The 17,333-nt window shown below is 32.1% G+C and overlaps 1 long non-coding RNA gene across 1 annotated transcript; it reads left to right on the top strand.

The window, feature by feature from the left end:
• Nucleotides 1-238: 238 nt before the first annotated feature.
• On the top strand, nt 239-9,133 carry LOC118194103 (uncharacterized). Its single transcript, XR_004759044.2, has 2 exons — nt 239-672; nt 6,337-9,133. It is a non-coding gene; the product is annotated as an uncharacterized LOC118194103 (long non-coding RNA).
• The last annotated feature ends 8,200 nt before the right edge of the window (nt 9,134-17,333 follow it).

Here is a 17,333-nt window from a genome sequence, read left to right as displayed (position 1 = left end):
AATTATTTTTAAGAACTTCGTTTATTGCTTTTCTATTCCATATTTTCAACATGGTTTCCTGCTTAGTAACAGCAAGAATAAATTTAGAAGCTAAGTAATTTACGATTTACAGAATGACAGCATGCTCATACGTAGAGATAACAAGTATTCATTTTGAGGCAGTGATAAGACATATCAAATAGCCGAATTTGTTGATTAAAAGTGAAAGATTAAATATGTTACATTTTGCATTTGGCAACCGTTTCGACTACTGGCGATAAAAAAATGTATGATTTCGAACAGTGTTGCCACTTCTTGCTTTCAAACTGCTGAGTTTGTTAAAGAAAATTTCGTTGATTTTATGTAAAACATGAAATAAATGAAGAACAAATTTGAAATTCAAAATTCGGGCTTTGATGTGCCTTTGTCCATGCGTTTTAAAAAGGTGTATTAAAAATTTGATGGCTCTAGGAATCGCTGTTTGTGGAACATACGTAAATATATATAGATTCTTCATTATTTAATATTTTTAAATAACATTTGGTGGCAACAATATGAAAAGTGATTCGGACAGAAAGTGAGCTTCGAGACAAATAGCATCTCTGCTGTTAAAAAGAAGAAAACAAATCTATAACAAGCTGTATTTTGGCCGGCGGAACAATACGTTTTATTAATTACAATAATGCTGCTAAGGTTAGTGAAATTATCAGTTGTTCGTATTGTAAATTATATTTATTTTAAATTTCATCATTTCATCAATTGGTAACTTTTTTTTATAAATGATAAACTTATGATGAAAAATGTTAATAAAGTGTTTTTCAAATTTTACCAGTTGGTCACATTTTTAAAAAGAATTAACTTGTTCATAAAAGCGTTTATTGCTTAAATACTATGAATCGTTTTTTTATTCATTTTTAATTTAAAAGCTAAATTAAAGATGGAGTGCAATGGCATCAGTCCCGAAACTGGCTACTTTCCAAATCGCCTGGAAGATAAATTAAAGATCTTGAGTCTCGCTGAGTTGCGACGCTTGTTGAGTCGAATGGATAATAAACTCACAGTAACCTAACGTAACGTAACTTTAAGTCACAGAAATTTTGAAAATGTTCTGGTAAAGACGCTTCTAGCATTACAAGTAACTTCAAGAATTATATAAGAAAGTTCAAGAAGTATGCAATTTAAAAAATTTATTTTTAGTTTGGTATTTTAACAGTATAAAAATTTCTCTTTCTTTCTTTCTTTCTTTCTTTTTTTTTTTTTTTTTTTTTTTTTTTTTCTGAAAAGCATATTTTCTTCTTGAATTTATGAAATCTCTTATCAACAGAATATTTTTACCTTCCCAGTGAGCCCGAGTCAGTTCTCTCGAAATATCCAAAGTTTTGTATGAACCATCTTCAACTTAGTATCGAATTTTGTCTCATTTAAAGACACTTGGTACCGCAAAATCGATGAAATTACCGATTTTTGAAATTTTTGCAAAAATGAAATACATTAATGCCCTTACTACGCTGAAGCGAAACTTTGAAAAAAAAAATATAACGATAATAAATGACATAAAAAGGCTTTTAAAAATTTTGACAGCCCTTTGAAAATGCCACCATTTCTCAGTGTTTATTTTTTGTTGCTTAATTTTTTCAGTAACTTATTAAAAACCGGCGTAAAAGAAGAATGTAATTAAATATGACTTCAAGTGTGGGGGGGGGGACTCTGTTTACATGTATAAACTGATTTATTTGAATACAAAGTGAAGATGGAATAAAAAAAGATTTTTTTCACCTTTAAACTTATACTTTCACTTTTAAATACATATATTCAGGTCAGCCAATTTTTCTGTGTGTATTATCAGTCAACTTTACTACGCTTCTTCAAAAATTGAAATTATTTCTGATAAGATACGAACAGAAAGCGGTGGCGAAATGAATGTCATCAAGTTCCTGACTGTAGCATTATTGAAATAGTGCTGGAACAAGCATTAAATCCTTTAATTTGTAAGACTTTCACTAGCGTAATTCTCAGTTACTGTAGAAAGTGACGAATATTAAGAACTAGTTAGCGAATAATCGCTTAAGTTCGTGTGACAAGAAACAACAAGATGGAAGGGTAACTAAACCTTTATTACTCCAATAATATTTAACAAAACTCCGCCTTGGAGTGTACAATCAAAGCCGACACTTGGGCTTGAACTTAAGAGACTAAGAATTAAACTAAAACTAAGATTAACTAAAATATAGCCGAAGTATCAAGTTTCTAATGCAGTTGGCCCCTTACACACCAGATGACTACGAAGCTATCAAGAGCCTGAGTACAGCCGAGCGTAATAATAACCTTAAGAGAGAGAGTGGCCAAAAGGCAGACGTGCGTAAATCAGAAACTCTGATTGTCTCTCACTAAGACCAAAGATCTTCGTGGTTAAATACCGCTCTTCCTCATTATGTATTCAGACGTGATTCTAAAACTACGTTCTGGCCGGAAGTAGTAAGTTGGAGTTAAGAATTTGACAGGAAAGGAACTTTAATTTAAAATTTAACTGTTAATAAAATTAACATAATCCTTACAAATTAATTGATGCTTTGGTTGCATATTCTGGTTTATTAATTCCGCCCTTACCAGAGCTTATCAGAGAATCCCACGAGGGGCATCACACATAAGGGCTCATCAAATTGTTCCACCATAAAGGTGTGTACCTCAAGATAAAATATAGTCAAAATAAGAAAACAATGAGACGCATTGTCTCTGAAACCTCACTGGCGGGTGAGGATGCGATGACTTGGCATTGTTCTATCCAGGAGTGTGGCGGCAGTCCTTTGACTCCTGAGCTACTGAAAGGTTTTAGTCCAAAAATTGCAATAAAATTAATACGAAAGTTAAACATATTGATCTTCTTTCTGCGTGTTTGCGCTATCTAAGAGAAAAAGCTGCAAATGGCCTATTATTCCTGTCTTCTTCAAGTATTTCGTAAGCGAAAATATCCGCGAAGCCTGCGAACGTGTTCTGCGTAGCTTTATCATAAAATTTAGCATTTATTCTGTGCAGAAAATCAGAAATAAGTTCCACTTTCAGATCAGCATGCAGCTTTTTGTTTGTAACGTAGTATGGAGCTCCGATGATTATCCTGAGAATCTTGTTTTGAATATTTTGTAAGGAATAAATGTCACTTTTTCTGGCGCTTGCCCAAGTAGGCGAGCTGTGTGTAAGAATAGTCTGGATAACTGGATGACTGGAGTGTAAATTTGCTTTTTGCGATATAGTGACAGGAGCTGATCCTTTAGAAGGGGATATAATCTCAAGGCTATTTCCCCCATGCCTTCCTGAGCACTCGTTTGATGTGAGAAGACCATGTCAATGAGCGATTTAATCTGACTCCAAGGTATACTGCTTGGGCGACCTTTGGAACTTGATATCCGAAGAGGGTGATGTTATTGGTGATGTTGTCTCTGATACGAAATTTTCTGATAAGCAAGACTTGAGACTTCTCTTTAATTAATTAAAATACACATAAATTAATTAAAAATTCAGTTTATATACAAGAACAAGTGGCTAATAAAAGAGGAAATCACGTATGCTGAGTGGCTTTAAATAAAGTGTGTTATATCTGTTCAGATTTTAAAATTTTCTTTTTCAAAATAAATAAATAAATAAATAAAAATAAAAGAACAATTTAATATTATCAATATTGGTTAAAACTGTTTTAGAAAATATATTATAATTAATTCATTATTAAAAGGATTTGAACTTTTTTTTAAATCACAAATAGTTAAATGAAAATTCTACTTGTATTTTATGATTTTTTGGCAGTATTTCTGGCCATAAAAGGTTTTAAACAAAAGCCTATAACTTATGTTTTTATTAACTACTTGAACAGTACTAGGTTTTATTTTATATAAATTTATTTTTATACATATTCTGAAATTCAGTAATAAAATTTTTAAGAAATTTGAAAGGATTTAATAACCATTCAGACAATATACATTCTTTAAACTGCATTTTCTCAGTTTAATTTTTTTCAATAAATCCTTTTACGAAAAGTCTAAAATTTATACAGATATGGAATAAATTATTTAATATTTTAATTTATTATTTAAAATTATGTACTTAATAGAAACAAAGATGAGTTTTGCAAAATAGTTAAAAGAAAAATTATTATAAAAGTGAAAAAGTGAATTAAAAGTGAGGATACAATTTTTTTCAAAATTTTTGCACAAAAATGGGCTTTTTATTTTTTTTTTTTTTTTCAGAAGCTAATTTATTAATTGCAAAATCAATCCTTAAAGTTATTAAGAGCATTCTACTAAATACAATAAAAATATTTGGGGCAAAACCATGGAAAAATGTGGGAGAAGAAAGACATTTTACTTGTTAAATTTTTTGAAGAAAAATTTTAATTTAATTGTTTCAGCTTAAAATCATTTTATCTTACAAAACCTGCTTAATGATATTAATAAAAAATAGATGAAAATTCTTAAATTTAAAAAATAAATCATTCAAAAGGTACCGAGTTCCCTCAGAACTTCAAATTGATCCTGAGTAATTGCTAGTTATTCAATTTTTCCAGACCCTTGAATCATTTCGTTATCTGTGTATGTGATTTACCCATAATTCCAGTAAAAATAGACACTTCCTTTGTAGTGTACTTTCTCTTTCCTTCAAAGACCTATAGCTTCTAAAGCATTAATTTATGCTGTACTGAAAAACGCTATCTTATATTGCTGAAGATAAACGAAAGATTTTATTCATTGTCGACTGGCAACATAATGAGTCTACTGGATGTTATCGAAATATGAAACCAATAAACGAAGAGATTTATCTTTGAGAGATTTGTTCGAAGAGATTTTATCTTTGAGGTGTTTAATAAAACACTTAAATTATTTCAAGAACAATGACTAAAATGTTATATTACAAATGTTTGTAACCTAATAAATGAAAACAATAAATATATATAGGAATTATGTTTGTCATACACCACTTTACCTAAGAAATTTCTCACAAAGCTTCCCTCTGCAATAGCTATTACTCCGACATGTAAGGCAATTTAAAAGTGGTTCCCAAACGTATATATTTGAGACTCACAATATTGGATTCCGAAACAAATGCATGCCACAGTTCTAGGCAGCAGGTGTTGTAATAAAGGGGTATAATATGGAATTCACGAATATAGGCACCAATTAAATTGGATGGAAAGAGAAACTGGAATCTCGACATGACACTTCATTAATTTCCAACTTCAACTGTTCATTTGTATGGCATTAATGTTAATTGCACTGAGTATAAATTTCGAATCTTAAAATTTTTCAAAAATTGTAACCTAGCATTTGAAATAAATCTGTACGATTGATTTGTATTTTAGGTTCGATCTGTACTTTATTTCTTTAATTATTTTTATCAAATTTACTCGATCTATATGTTGTTTTAGATTGAAGACTTTTTTTTAAGCCCAGAAGGGAGTTAGCTCCAAAGGGCTATTAGTCTCAAAATGGGATTTTGCATCGTATACTATAAACAGCGAATCACTTTTCAGATTGTTGCCACCAAATACTATCCCCTATATTATTATTAAATTCCTACTATTAGCTCACACTCTTCCTATATCTTATTCAAGTTTTCAATCGTTAATAATATACTGCCAGTACCTCCACATCAGAAATATGTATAAGTAGTGAGCAGAAATAGGAAAATTGAATAATTGGTTATCATGATGCACACTAGAGGGAGCTACATTAGCTCGAGAAAGTTTAGGGATAGGAAAAATCAAGTTTTGATTTTTTTGTAAGTTTTTTTAAGTCATCAACTCAAATTCAAATACATTTTTTTAAACTTATAGTGGATGACACTTGATGTTAATACGGTTTTGTCACATATAAAAAATGTTTTAAATTTTTAATTTAATTTTTTTTTCATTAAAACTTTTTTTTTGTTGACCTAAGCAGGAATTGACTTTAATTTTTTTATTTAATTAATTAATAATTAATTAATTTTCAATCATTAATAAAATACTTTTTATTCATCCACTCAAGATCAAATATATTTTCTATTCTGAAATCAAAAACTGGCCATTTTCCGATTTTTAGCAATATGGAAAACCGAAGGAAAGTGTTTCGTTATTTTATTACGTCTTAAATACATACTTTAAAATTGATTTATTTACTTTAATAAACAAAAGAGTACTACCACATCCTTGAATTATTTGGTACTGCTCTAATAGTTCATATATTTTCCAAACAATGTTTTAAGATATACTCAGTTTTTCAGAAGTAAGGTAAAATATGTCTTAAGAAGAAGTGTTTTATGCAATAGTTCTTATAACAGTTATTTTCTACTTTTATCTTTACTTCCGCTTTTTCTGTTTTCACTTTTCCCCAGGTGTTGGAAGAAAAACAGAAAAAAAACTGTCTCAGGATCAGAATAGAATGAAGAAAAAGTAAGGAAGAGGAAGACTTAATAAACCAGAATTTTAAAATTACTTAAGAGTTAGAAAGTGTTTTAACCCAGGAATTACCTTTTACTTCAATGCAGCCTGTCGAAAAAACAAAAGAAATACTGGTGAATCTACACTTTCTGCAGTAGATACGCATTTTTCTGTGCCTGATGATTCCGGATTATGCCCAAGTCCATTATTGCCATCCCAGTTCCAGCCTTAATAGAAAATGCTCGTGGATAACCTGGTTTCGGATTTCAGTTTCCCAAAAGATAAAAATGGACGTAAATTTTTTTAGATGTATTTTGTTTCGAATCTTGCCACACAACGAAATAGTTTAAAGGTTGGTAAATCCTGATGAAAAAAAAAATCTGTTTCATGTTTTTGTTGCAAAATTTTTAACAGTTTCAGCGAATTCTGAATTCAACAAACAGAACCACCTAAATGAGCACTTGAAACTTCATGAAAAAAATAAAATGCATTTCCGGAATCTACATCTTTGGCCCGATTTCTTAGAACGATTAGGAAAGAATAAACCCTGTTGATTTGGAATTTCAAAATTTATTTAAAAAAGAGACTAAGCATTGGCGCAATGTTATGGAAAGAATTACCTATGCCATTCGGTTTTTAGCCAAACAAAACTTAGCCTTCCGGCGTTCCAGTAATAAGTTATTCGAAAGAAATAATGACATTTTTAAGTGTATAGAAATGATCACAAAATTTGATCCTGTCATGTCTGTATATATTAATAAAATTCAAACTAAAAAAAATATTTTTCATTACGTTGAAGAGAAAATTCAAAATGAAACAATTAGCTTACTAGGGGATAATATAAAACAAATTATTTTAAGTAAGGTCAAACAGGCAAAGTACCTTTCTATTTTACTTATTGTACCCTTGATGCCAGCCATCAAGAGCAGATATTAATTTGTATGAGATGTCTTAATTTAGAAAATACAAAACTGAGTATTGAAGAAAGGTTTTAGTATTTTGGTGTTACAACTGATACGACCGGTGAAGAACAAACAGCATTCTTGTTAAAGAATTTAGAGGAAAATGTTTTATATATTAGTAATTTAAGCGGCCAAAATTACGACAATGGTTCAAACAATGAGAGGTAAAATGTTTTAGAGTAATTATGCTCAAATCGGTTGATTTTCCGAATTAAAAAGTTAACCTAAGTTTAACATAATATGTAACTGTACTTACTCTTATGTAGAAACTTACCCTTAATGTAGAAAAACAATCACAACAAGCAATCACAAAAAAAGATAAATGTTGGACAAATTACTACTATTGCACAAAATAAGACACAAAATAAGGATAGACAAATAGAGTAGACACAAAATAAGGATTAAGCTATTTGTCGATTGCCTCTACTCTTACATACGCATCAGCATCACGTATTTTCATGTTTAAATAAGAAAGAAGAAAACACCAGAGACGAACTCCTGCCCTGGTTATAACTTTCGGTCAAATAAGACAGTGTGCTAGGAGGAAGGGGCACTCAGACCTGGCAAAGCAGCCTTGAGAGCAACTTTCCTAATTGCCCCAACCCCTAGAGGCGATCCAAGAGGCCACTAACCTATGGTCGAGCCTCCGAGCAAAGACTAAGCTAAGTCGACAGGAATACTCAGCAACTCACTTTCCACGTCCCCGTTCTGAAGGGATGGTAAATACATCTGCCATCAACAGGGGCCACAACCCCGAACAGCAGAACGAAGTGACTTAAACACTGTCATACAGACCGGGCCACCAATCCGGCCTGCTAACACTACGTCATAATATACAGATGTCGCCTTTAGGCGCTCCCAGGGGGAAACCAAGGAAAGATATGAATATGTAGTTTTGAGGCTCCAGGCGCCTTCAGCATTTTAAAGGCTCGCTGAATTCACCAGTTCCATCGATGGGTGTGTTTTGCCCTGGACAACCATGAATATCAGTCTATACAGCTCAACCACAACCAGCGGAACGGACGAGAATGCCATATGATCCCTGCCGAGTCTGAAACAACCATCGCTAGCGATGACCCCAGTCCTGTGGAAGCATTTTAAATAACCGTGGCCGAGACTGCCTAGGTACAGATCCTAATCACTAACTTCCCAGGTATTACCTGAGTCGACCCCCGGAGGGGCGTTCAAATAAGAAAAGAATTTTTCTGTTCAGACAGGCAGCGAGACGAACTACTTGTTTTAATGATTGCCCGGCGCTTTTTTGTTTCAGCAACAACGTACGCCGCACGGCCTTGCACCTATTGTCGGCTTGGAGCCTGCTTACATATTTTTCGATTTAGTGTTTGTTTAGTAATCTTTAGTTTTATTATTCAATTATATTTCTTTTTGCCGTTTTAGATTTTATCATTGAATAATTTAATGGGTTTAATGATATCAGAATTATTGAAGTAACTATTACAATTTTGTTATAATATTTAAATTTTACTAAATAATATTTTGTTAATATTTGGAACCTGTGATAAGTCAATTCAAATTTATTTCATTACGTAAATAAGGACAAATTAATACGAGATTAAAGACAAATTGAGACAAATAAGGACAAATTAAGACGATTAAGACGAGATTATATAATCTAATCTGAATGAATTTTAATGTCTTTCATTAATTATATTAAGAAATGTATTTTATGAAATGAAATTGTATTTGTTTTTGGATGTTGCATACATGTCGTTAATTTTATCCGTCAAATCAACATAAAATAATTATTAATAAACCTATTTCATCTGTATATGGTATATTGAGATTTTACCTGTTTTTACTTTTCTCATCCATGGTATGAGTTTTATTCGTTTGTTCACAAACACATTATAGAATTCCCATGAGTTTATTCTATGATTTGTTTTATAATTTTATGCTACATAAATAAATTCTTACCACACGATTGGCGCATTACAATCATGTGAGGGTATACGCCATGAATCTCACAATCTACCAATCAATCAATTTTTACATGAATTCAAAAAGGAATATTCGCCGGTCTTAATTTTTGAAGAATGAAAAAGGAAATATTCTTGTGAGGCATTTGAAGAAGCATTCTGTTGCTTCGTTTTGGCCATACTGCCGGTACTGTTGTTAGCGATATAAACGAGACCATGGGTGACCATTGATCTGAACTTTCGGAGAAAAATCTAACAATGTAATTTCGTTCTAGTTGGTGGTAGCCACTCTAAAAGGTAAGCCCTCTCTCGGGTAGGGCCAACGGTTCACACGGCATTTATTGAAATTTAATTTTAAAAAATACTTTTGAAAACAAGGCTCATTTAAAATACCTAGTTATAGATTTACAGGTAAGTTACATATGCTGTTGAATTAGATAGTTCTTTTATTATGTTTTACTAGCCGTATGTTTACACATTTTATGTTGATATTGTAGATAATGTCACTACAGCTTGCAAAGGCAGTGCTAGGCACATTTCAGGACTCGCGTACGCGCTATGTGACTTTTACATAGAATAATTAGAGCAAGGTAGTACTATTATGCACTTTTCATTATTACATTAAGAAAAGTAATTTGTTGATTACAAATTTCTGTGACCGCTTTTACACAAATAAAACACATAAAAACAATAAACAATTTTAAGAATCATTTGTATACAATTTATGTACATTGCCACAGTAATGAATGTGCCGGCTACCAAAATCCAAGTTATATTTTTAATTGTTCCGGTATATTTCTGAAACAAAGGTAGTAATTATTTACATAATAAAAAATTGTAAAAATGATTTAAACCGTACTGTTTTGTAAAGCAATATATATATTGCAAATGCAAGTTATATTTTTAATTGTTCCGGTATATTTCTGAAACAAAGGCAGTAATTATTTACATAATAAAAAATTGTAAAAATGAATTTAAACCATACTGTTTTGTAAAGCAATATATATTTATATAAATATATATGTAAAGCAATATATATTTACATATTGATTTACACTACTGTACAACTTTGGATAAAGGCATAAATATACATACACAGTGGAAATTATAGGTACTAATTGTTGTTAATTTCCTTATGGCTGGATAGTAGTAGTGGAATACTGGGCAGTAACGTCGCAGCTAGCTTGCCATTTCCCCACGAGTTCTACCACTGCTTTTTTTTTTCGGGTAGGAGACGAGTGTCTTTTCCGAATTCTCTAAAACGCAGGAGTTGTTAGCTGCCGTTTTTGCTAGTCTATGGGCTTCTTCATTTTATGATATATCCAATTGAGAAGGGTTCCAAATCAACTGGCAGATTATTCTTCAGACTGTGAACTTGGACATTTTTACTCTCTTTACTTCTAATGGCTTCTAGGCTGGACGTTCAGTCAGTGAATATTAATGTGTTGTAAAGCTCGTTAGTGCTGACATACAGCAGTGCCATAAATTACGCTGCCAATTCCGACTGAAATGCATCATTGCAACTATTTAGTCGCGTTGTCTAAAAATGCATGGCATGACCTTCTTTTACGCCACCGAAAGCAATCTCGGTACTGCATTCTCTTTTCGAACCGTCTTTATGCACTGAGACATTGTTCCATTTGGAGCGGCCTATTTCACGCTGATAGAATCCATTATATTTGTAGCTGCGGAAAGGAACTGTTAAAACTGCTGTTTTTAGAGTTCATACTTCGAATAAACGATTCTCTCCCTTTGAATTCAACATCTTTTTGGAGTTAGGCTTGCCTTCCATTCTGCAACTAAATCAAGGGTTTGTATAACTCGCCAGGATTTGAAAACTCGAAGTAAGATATGCACTGTAACCTTAACAATTTATCAGCAAATGTAGACTTTATTGTAAAAAGACATTTATTCATATGTGTAGTCACACCCGTTCTACAAATGGCCACGTCTTAGAAGAATGATATATCGGTAATCTATCTGTACCAATGTAACTTTGTCTTCATACTTTCTCCCAGTGCAGAGCAGTAGTCCGAAGCATTCTGTTTGTAACAATAGTGACTTTCTGCTTAACTTCCTTAAGGTGGGAAGTCGGGGATAGTGTATTGTTGATTGTACAACCCAAGTAGGGAAGGTGGGATTCAGTTTCCTTCGAAGGCCCGCAGAGCTTGGCGATAGAATTTCTTTTCACTTGGCCTGCTGTTTGGAAAGTTTTGTTTTCCATTAAGATTCAGAAGTTTAAAATTCTCCACTTTGCCGAAATATCCAAGAGCTGCTGCGTTTTTTCAGAACCAAGCACCTTTACCATTTCAAGATGCCATTTTTGCTCGCACATTGTATTACAAATTTCGTTGTTTCACTTTCTTCGATCTGCATTTACATTCTTGCTGCATATTATCCGTGCACCGTGTCTTATGTATGTTACATATTTCTGTACGTTATGTTAATATTGAAGTGGTCACATAGATCTTAATAATAAAAGTTGTTACATATATAGTTTGTGGCAATGACGGTTGTTGAATACCGATCACAATTCTTTACTTAATGACTAAAAAAGCCTTGCTTTATTGATTCAAAACTGGTGTCCCTTCTTCAACAGTTTTCACATATTAGTAACAATATATATATAGGAAGAAAGACACGCAGTTTAAATGACACTTGCAGCGTAATAGAGAGTGATAGAAAAAGTGCATAGATTATGAATATGGGAGTCAGATAAGGGTATCACGGTTTTACTCTATGTCGATTTCTTATTTAATAAAATTTAATAAAGTATTTTCTAAAATTTTTACATTTGCAAATTTAAACATTCTTATTGACCAAAGGATATTATATATTATTTAACTATATGTGCCATAAGCATTGTATACTAAAAGATTAGTCTTGTAAATGTTGCAGTTCAGAAAGCTTTATGCTAAGCAGGCTAGTATATAGTCTGCACGATTTAAATAAAAATAGATAAATTAAAGGACTGTACAAATAAAAGTTAAAATTCTACCTTTCATATTTATGTATACGACAGAGATAGGAAACAAATATCAGACTCCCATATGCATTGATAAGTACTTAAAAATATCAATATTCCTGTCATCAGGAAATTATGCATTGTATATTTATTTCATACCCTGAAAATACGCGCGAAACCAAAAGATGACGTGGAGACACGTGACAGTAAATTGAACAAAAATTCAGAATTAAAGAGTTAATATCAAACAGCATTTGAAGATGGGAATCTTATCGTATGTGAGTGAACGAAATGTGTTTATGCATGAAAGAAAACAAGCATTATGTATAAAGCTGAGAAGAATATTTAATTGCCACAAATTATATAATGATGCCCATCTGGATGAATAGCAGTCTGATGTGTTAGCTAGGAACTTTAAAAAATGACTCTGATCAGGTGTCGGTTCGTAACCACTTCGGACCATCACACATTATCAGCCATTCCTTTTCATACAGCAATGGCAACAGAAATATCATGAAATTTCGTATCAGAAATAAAATGAACTCATAGAAAAACTTCAGAATGGTGCTTCTTCAGCCATTCGTAATTAATACAGTTCGGACAGTCATTCATGATAAGGTGTAGCACACAACTTTTGCATACGTTTATCGTCATCCGCTGTGAATTATTGCAGGCACACAAATTTATCTTTCTTTCGAAAATGCCTACGTTGTGTTTGACACTTAAATATTGGAAGTCAGAGCACGTTTATGTTTGCGGCTATGGTAACTGGATGTTAATGCAACAATTTCGAAGTAACTCCAGTATTCTTTCGCAGTGAGCTTTGTGTGGATTGCAGTCAAAAGGTAACAAGCAAGATTGGGGATTTTAAATTTCTTTATAAGCAAATTTCAATAGCCACCAAGACATACATAAGAAGTAATTCATTAAATAGTATAAATCCAAGCTCTAGAAACTTGTGCTTCGTGGCCTCTTAGCAAGTTATCTCGAAAAACCAATTTTTGGCTCGTTCTGAAATAGTGGTAGATAAACCGCGGAATAGTTTATGTCTTTTAAAACCAGGACTATCTACTCAATGAGAGCAATGTATTCCCACAGTATTCTCTAAGGAAAACTGTCTCGTTTTCTGTTGCACTCAGTGAAAACGAATCATACAGGAAACCATTTCAATGTTGTGTCAAACTATCATTATATTAGCTGTTTTAACCACTAGGACATGGTTCGGCCCCTTCCATAAAAAGGAATTACATGTTCGGAATTCCGCAAAATCTCAAAGAATGTTAAGGATACTTTCGCAGATAAAAGAGATCTAAAGAGTGTATTATTATATATAGTAAACTTATAATAAAACCATCTATATACCATCTCCAAGGAACACAAATTCAATTTAAAACCACGAATGAAAAAAAATTTTAGTCAGAATTTAAATTACTATTCTAAGTAGTAATTTCAGTTTCTTGTTTAAACATCTGCATAGAAAAATCTTTAATCGCAAAAATACTGTTTTCGAAACAGTGTGGATAGCAGTCTCTTGGTCAGGTATAGACGCTTTATTAATCTTTTAATTCCTTTTTTCTAACACGATTGACCTTATATTTAAGAATTCATATATAATATATATGAACGTTTGAATATATGAATTTAATATGAATTCATATATCATATAACATTTGACAGAGATCTCTATCAATGACGGACATCTGGAAGACCGAGTTTTGAATTCGAATTTGTTTTCACTTCCTTGCACGAAGTAAAAAGGAAGCATTGTAATCGCGAAAAGTTTCAGGCAGCATATTTCAATGAAAATATCCATTTTGACCGCTATCGAATGATATTTAACGATGTTTTTGCGTGATATCTGAACGTAAGGACAGAATAAAAGACTCTTTTCCTCCAAAAAAATCATAAAACTGCTTTAAAATGAATTCTGAAGAGAATTTTTCGTGGCGTCTGTACGAGCGTATTTACGTACGTACGTATCTCGCATAACTCAAAAACGAGTAGCCTCAGAACGTTACAATTTTGTATATAGGACTACTATGACATGCAAATGTGCACGTCGTATTTTGGTTGCAATCGGCCGCACCAAACGTATATAAATATATTTATATATATTTCCACTCTGTTACCCGGCTCAGTGATCACAGTTTCTTTACACATATATATTTATAAATTGTACATTATTTGCTTTAAAAAGGATTGAGTGATGTTGTTCTTATCTTCCGGTTAAGGTTTTTATGCCTTTAGTAAATCTTTATGCAATATTTTTAGAATTATCAACAATTTTAAAGTTGTTTAAGTGCCGCTAAGCCTAATAAGGTTTTTGATGGCGGCCATTGCTTGTTTACATTTGAAAAAGCAGAGTAATGGATTTGTTGCCGATCTAGAGAAGCGTAGCTTCGGAACAACAAAAAAGAACGCCTTCATTTATTATTTAAATCATGCTTAATCCTTTCTGGAATATTTTCGAGGAAATAAGCGTTTAAGATTTACTTCGTAATTTTTAATACAGATATTTTGAGTTTTTATGTATTTTTGCCTTGTCGCGAAGTGAAAACTGAATTAATTGAATGAGAAATACTCAATAGTCTGTGAAAAACTGTTTCTTTTTTGTTTTGTTTGCTTAATTTCTTTTATACATCGTTCTAGCTTTATTATAATTAACAGAATAAAGTTATTGAACAGAACATGTGGCAACGATTAGAGAATTCTTTAAATGATATAAATTTTGTGCATTCTGAGTTATATGAACGAAATATAATAATAATACTATTAAGTGAACCTAGCGCCAGAGTGTCGCTATTAACAAATACAGTGAATTTCAAAGAATGCATTTATTCTATTGTGGTTTATGCGCTGTCGGCGAAGTAGATTTGATTTAATCCAATAAGTTTAAACGAAATACAAGAAAAAAATGCGTATAATTTAATATTCCGTACAAAGAAGTCATGTGGTGTACACATCAGATTTTTTATTATGTATTTCATATTTTGTAAAACTTTAACGAATTTTTGATTTAACAAACTCAAAGCGAGAAGTAGCAATGCTGTAAGGGAGAAAACATTTTTATCTACAGTCCACGAAATTATGTATCGAAAATTCTAAATATAGACTGTTTTTAAATATTTTTAGACCAAAGGAACATTAGCCCAAATGCTCTTGAAACTTGCATGTGTATGTAGAAGGGAAAAAAAAGCCGCCCATTACGCGTAATATAAAATTTAAAAATTTCAGATTTTTTAAATGACTTTATATTTTCTATTACATTATTTTTCAGCTTTTAGTTTTATTTTTTTATTTTTACCGCAAAGAAGCGTTATCTCAGAAGGACTATTAATTTCCTTTTGACATTTTGCGTTGGTTCATTATAAAGCAGCGTTTCACTTTTCAAATTGTTGCCACCAAATATTAGAGCCCTGGCCACCAGCGGCCGAACGGTAAAGTTCGTGAACACTAGTAGTTCAGTCTAAGGTTCGAATCCCGCGAACGGGCTGGCTGCGTGGGCCTTTTCGTGGTTTTTCCCATGTTTAACGTGATAATACGAGCCAGTTTCTCTTAGAAAGTCCTCCACGAAGGCATTCATCCCTTCCGTGTAGTGCCTTAGAGCGGAATACGTAATTAATAATAATAAATAAATAATTATATTCAATGAAATAATGAAGATGAATCTATGTATGATTCTCGCATTGTGAAAATAAAACGTACCTAGAGACATCAAATTCTGAATAACGTAGTCCTCCACTCGAATATGGACATCTGGAAGCCCAAATTTGGAATTTGGAATTTGTTTTGTGATCTATTTTATATTTGGTAAAAGTTTAATGAATGTTTCATTAACAAACTCAGCGATTTCATACGTTCCATTAGCATTCACATCGCGAGTACCTACAAGAAAGTATATTTTATACGCGAGGTTTTTTTTTTTTAGTTCAAAGGCGCTTTGTCCCTGAAGGACTATTGTTTTCGTTTTGCGATTTTGCGTTGAATCACTATAAATGGCGAATAACCTTTCAAACTGCTGCCACCAAATGTTAGAGTCCTGTATTATATTTGAAGAAATTAAATAATGAAAAATCTGCATAAACGTATGTATGTATACTTCTCGCATTGTGATAAAACAACGGTACATAGAGCCATCGAATTTTGAATGACGTAATCATCCTACGAATATGAGCATGTGGAAGAGTAAATTTGAAATTTGTTATCGATTTTATATTTTGTAAAATTTTAAAAACTTTTTGAGTAACAAACTTAACGGTTTAAAAGCGAGCAATGCAACACTCTAAGGGGGGGGGGGACCTTTTTATCTCCAGCGTGCGGAACTGTGTATCGGAAATTCTAAAGATATGCTCATTTTAAAATTATTTTGCGACATTGCTATTGAACTGAATTTTATGGTTCAAGTGCAGAAATTGTATTGTATATTTGTATTGTATTGTATATTTGATTGTATATTTGTATTGTATTGTATATTTGTGTTCAAAATAAAGGTACCACACGAAACGTTAAAAAACGTCCTCTTTGGAAGTAATATACCATCAGATTTTACTGATTTTTAAAAATTTTTATTATTATATGTTTATATAAAAAATAAAGTTTATAAAACATATATATTTGTGTGTGTGTGGTGGTTTTGAGAAAGAAAGTTACTTCTCTAATAATCCACGTGAAGAGCGTTGCAAAAAACGAAAGTCATCGTGGAATGAACTGTATTTATTATGCAAGGCGCCATTTTATTGATCCAAATGCATGAATGAAACAAAAATAGTTCCTAAATAATTTTCACAAGAAATAAAAGATGAAGTTAGCGATTTGCGGAAAACTCATTAACCTCTAATCTAACCGTAATTACTGAACAGCGGGGAGTAGTATATAGTTTCGCTAGTTTAGTTTCAGATTGTTGTTTATGGTTTCCTAAGGAATTATGATTAATTTTGCAATTATTTTGGAAGCATCAATGAAAATATCGATGATTGAGCTACTGAAGAGGATTGAGGAGATATGAAAACGAAAAAAGGGGAAGAACAAGGAAATGAAAGAATTATGCAGAATAAGACTTTCAAAAAGTGAAATTACGCACTATGATT

The sequence above is a fragment of the Stegodyphus dumicola genome, chromosome 11 (assembly GCF_044657685.1).
Source record: "Stegodyphus dumicola isolate Sdum_Otavi_A_Nest chromosome 11, ASM4465768v1".
Lineage (NCBI taxonomy): Eukaryota > Metazoa > Arthropoda > Arachnida > Araneae > Eresidae > Stegodyphus > Stegodyphus dumicola.
Note: the sequence above shows the minus strand (reverse complement) of the source record. Positions and strands in the feature narration are given on the sequence as shown.